The sequence below is a fragment of the Schistocerca gregaria genome, chromosome 6 (genome assembly GCF_023897955.1).
Source record: "Schistocerca gregaria isolate iqSchGreg1 chromosome 6, iqSchGreg1.2, whole genome shotgun sequence".
Lineage (NCBI taxonomy): Eukaryota > Metazoa > Arthropoda > Insecta > Orthoptera > Acrididae > Schistocerca > Schistocerca gregaria.
Window position 1 is genome coordinate 21,815,718 of NC_064925.1, and position 4,521 is coordinate 21,820,238.

The 4,521-nt window shown below is 46.2% G+C and overlaps 1 non-coding gene across 1 annotated transcript; it reads left to right on the forward strand.

Moving 5' to 3' along the window:
* The first annotated feature begins 1,346 nt into the window (after positions 1-1,346).
* Trnak-cuu (transfer RNA lysine (anticodon CUU)) lies at positions 1,347-1,419 on the forward strand. Its single transcript has one exon. It is a non-coding gene; the product is annotated as a tRNA-Lys (tRNA).
* Positions 1,420-4,521: the final 3,102 nt, after the last annotated feature.

Sequence of the window (4,521 nt, forward strand, 5' to 3'; positions counted from 1 at the left end):
AGTCACAAGGAAACTGTATTTGAATGTGAAGGTGATTTTGTAGACATGTGTGGAAGACATGTTCTGAAATGCAAGTGTTGTTGTTTGGAGAGCACGTCGGTTACGTGTCAGATGTGTAGCCAAGCAGTAATGGGTTGCCATAGCTGCAAATATTAGCCGGTAATATGAAGTGTTGTCAGCTGAAGTCTGATGATGCAGACGAACGTAAGGACGAAGTATCCAAGAGTACCGCTAGGCCGCGCCTCCTTAGCTCAGTGGTAGAGCACTGCTCTAATAAACCAGGCATCGGAAGTTCCATCCTCACAGGAGAAAGATGAATTTTGGAAATCAGTTGCGCGTCGTGGCCGTATAGCAAACAGTATCTGTGATGACGAACAATTAGCGACAGGCGTTTTTTTAAGAATTACTCTCAGATGTGATTAAGGCGAATGGCACAGATAAAGCATTTGCCAAAGCGGTACAGCATAAAGTGGGACGAGGCAGTCTGAATTGCATTTTATAGATGTATTTCTCACATATCTCAGAGCCTCTCGCGGTCGTCGTCGTCGTCGTCGTCGTCGCCGCCGCCGCCTCCGCTTCTGCAGAAGTAGCAAATGGCTATCGTAGCAAATGCGGCGAGGGACGCCCTGCCTTCGATTCCGAATGCACAAAGTGTGTGGTCTTGTTTCTGAGTCTATATTTGGTCGGTCTCGTAAGAGGTTGAATGTAACGAATGGGTGGGAAAGAGCAAGGGGCAGCGGCTGTGTAGAACGAAAACACAAATCCTCAGGGGTGTGAGCGTTTCGAGATGAGTCGTATACATGACATAGTTGGTCGTCAGTGACTATGTGGCGTAATGGATAAGGCGTCGGACTTCGGATCTGATAATTACAATTTCGAATGTTGTCACGCTCGTTTTTTTTCCAGTTCTGAAAAAGAAACATATCGTTTTAATGTAGCAATTGAGCAGTACGAAACGGTCTGAATGTTGCTGTTGACCATTTTTTGCTTGGAAATGCTCTTGAGCTTGAAACACACTCAACAAGACCGGTGTTAACTAGCGAAATGGTCAGCAGAGTGCCGACACCGCGAGTTTTGACTGGCACTTGCACATCTAAAACAACGACGGAAAGTAACTCGTTCGGCTTTTGAGTCACATAAAGTATGTGTGTTAATTTTGACGCCACTAGCTCTGCATGCTGTCATGCAATTTCTTTACCTCTCAGAAATGATTATGACATAAAAGTGAAGTACGTGACGATTGTGACGTTAGGAAAACATTAGGCAGCATGGAGAGATTCCGTATGGGACCACCCAACCCAAACGAGTACTGTGTGACGTGCTATCTGGCAGGTATTCACCGAAGTAGCCGGCTAGCTCAGTCGGTAGAGCGTCAGACTCTTAATCCTAGGGTCGTGGGTTCGAGCCACACGCTGGGCGGAAAGGAATTTTGTTCCGCTGCAGATGTAAATTACCGTTTTTCTGATTAACGAGATGTAACGGAAATAGCAACTTTAAACTTTGCCTACGTCTCTGTCAGTCACAAGGAAACTGTATTTGAATGTGAGGGTGATTTTGTAGACATGTGTGGAAGACATGTTCTGAAATGCAAGTGTTGTAGTTTCGAGAGCACATCGGTTACGTGTCAGATGTGTAGCCAAGCAGTAAAGGGTCGCCATAGCTGCAAATATTAGCCGGTAATATGAAGTGTTGTCAGCTGAAGTCTGATGATGCAGACGACCGTAAGGACGAAGTACCCAAGAGTACCACTAGGCTGCGCCTCTTTAGCTCAGTGGTAGAGCACTGCTCTAATAAACCAGGCATCGGAAGTTCCATGCTCACAGGAGAAAGATGAATTTTGGAAATCAGTTGCGCGTCGTGGCCGTATAGCAAACAGTATCTGTGATGACGAACAATTAGCGACAGGCGTTTTTTTAAGAATTACTCTCAGATGTGATTAAGGCGAATGGCGCAGATAAAGCATTTGCCAAAGCGGTACAGCATAAAGTGGGACGAGGCAGCATGAATTACATTTTATAGATGTATTTCTCACATAACTCAGAGCCTCTCGCGGTCGTCGTCGTCGTCGTCGTCGTCGTCGTTGCCGTTGCCGCTTCTGCAGAAGTAGCAAATGGCCATCGTAGCAAATGCGGCGAGGGACGCCCTGCCTTCGATTCCGAATGCACAAAGTGTGTGGTCTTGTTTCTCAGTCTATATTTGGTCGGTCTCGTATGAGGTTGAATGTAACGAATGGGTGGGAAAGAGCAAGGGGCAGCGGCTGTGTAGAACGAAAACACAAATCCTCAGGGGTGTGAGCGTTTCGAGGTGAGTCGTATACATGACATAGTTAGTCGTCAGTGACCGTGTGGCCTAATGGATAAGGCGTCGGACTTCGGATCTGATAATTACAATTTCGAATGTTGTCACGCTCGTTTTTTTTTCCAGTTCTGAAAAAGAAACATACCGTTTTAATGTAGCAATTGAGCAGTACGAAACGGTCTGAATGTTGCTGTTGACCATTTTTTGCTTGGAAATGCTCTTGAGCTTGAAACACACACAACAAGACCGGTGTTAACTAGCGAAATGGTCAGCAGAGTGCCGACACCGCGAGTTTTGACTGGCACTTGCACATCTAAAACAACGACGGAAAGTAACTCGTTCGGCTTTTGAGTCACATAAAGTATGTGTGTTAATTTTGACGCCACTAGCTCTGCATGCTGTCATGCAATTTCTTTACCTCTCAGAAATGATTATGACATAAAAGTGAAGTACGTGACGAATGTGACGTTAGGAAAACTATAGGCAGCATGGAGAGATTCTGTATGGGACCACCCAACCAAACGAGTACTGTGTGACGTGCTATCCGGCAGGTATTCAACGAGGTAGCCGGCTAGCTCGGTCGGTAGAGCGTCAGACTCTTAATCCTAGGGTCGTGGGTTCGAGCCACACGCTGGGCGGAACGGAATTTTGTACCGCTGCAGATGTAAATTACCGTGTTTCTGATTAACGAGATGTAATGGAAATAGCAACTTTAAACTTTGCCTACGTCTCTGTCAGTCACAAGGAAACTGTATTTGAATGTGAGGGTGATTTTGTAGACATGTGTGGAAGACATGTTCTGAAATGCAAGTGTTGTAGTTTCGAGAGCACATCGGTTACGTGTCAGATGTGTAGCCAAGCAGTAAAGGGTCGCCATAGCTGCAAATATTAGCCGGTAATATGAAGTGTTGTCAGCTGAAGTCTGATGATGCAGACGACCGTAAGGACGAAGTACCCAAGAGTACCACTAGGCCGCGCCTCTTTAGCTCAGTGGTAGAGCACTGCTCTAATAAACCAGGCATCGTAAGTTCCATGCTCACAGGAGAAAGATGAATTTTGGAAATCAGTTGCGCGTCGTGGCCGTATAGCAAACAGTATCTGTGATGACGAACAATTAGCGACAGGCGTTTTTTTAAGAATTACTCTCAGATGTGATTAAGGCGAATGGCACAGATAAAGCATTTGCCAAAGCGGTACAGCATAAAGTGGGACGAGGCAGTCTGATTTACATTTTATAGATGTATTTCTCACATATCTCAGAGCCTCTCGCGGTCGTCGTCGTCGTCGTCGTCGTCGTCGTCGCCGCTTCTGCAGAAGTAGCAAATGGCTGTCGTAGCAAATGCGGCGAGGGACGCCCTGCCTTCGATTCCGAATGCACAAAGTGTGTGGTCTTGTTTCTCAGTCTATATTTGGTCGGTCTCGTAAGAGGTTGAATGTAACGAATGGGTGGGAAAGAGCAAGGGGCAGCGGCTGTGTAGAACGAAAACACAAATCCTCAGGGGTGTGAGCGTTTCGAGGTGAGTCGTATACATGACATAGTTAGTCGTCAGTGACCGTGTGGCCTAATGGATAAGGCGTCGGACTTCGGATCTGAAGATTACAGTTTCGAATGCTGTCACGCTCGTGTTTTTCCAGTTCTGAAAAAGAAACATACCGTTTTAATGTAGCAATTGAGCAGTACGAAACCGTCTGAATGTTGCTGTTGACCATTTTTTGCTTGGAGATATTCTTGAGCTTGAAACACACACAACAAGGCCGGTGTTAACTAGCGAAATGGTCAGCAGAGTGCCGACACCGCGAGTTTTGACTGGCACTTGCACATCTAAAACAACGTGTGTTAATTTTGACGCCACTAGCTCTGCATGTTGTCATGCAGTTTCTTTACCTCTCAGAAATGATTATGACATAAAAGTGAAGTACGTGACGAGTGTGTCGTTAGGAAAACATTAGGCAGCATGGAGAGATTCTGTATGGGACCACCCAACCCAAACGAGTACTGTGTGACGTGCTACCCGGCAGGTATTCACCGAGGGAGCCGGCTAGCTCAGTCGGTAGAGCGTCAGACTCTTAATCTCAGGGTTGTGGCTTCCAGCCACACGCTGGGCGGAACGGAATTTTGTTCCGCTGCTGATGTAAAGTACCGTTTTTCTGATTAACGAGATGTAATGGAAATAGCAACTTTAAACTTTGCCTACGTCTCTGTCAGTCGCAAGGAAACTGTAT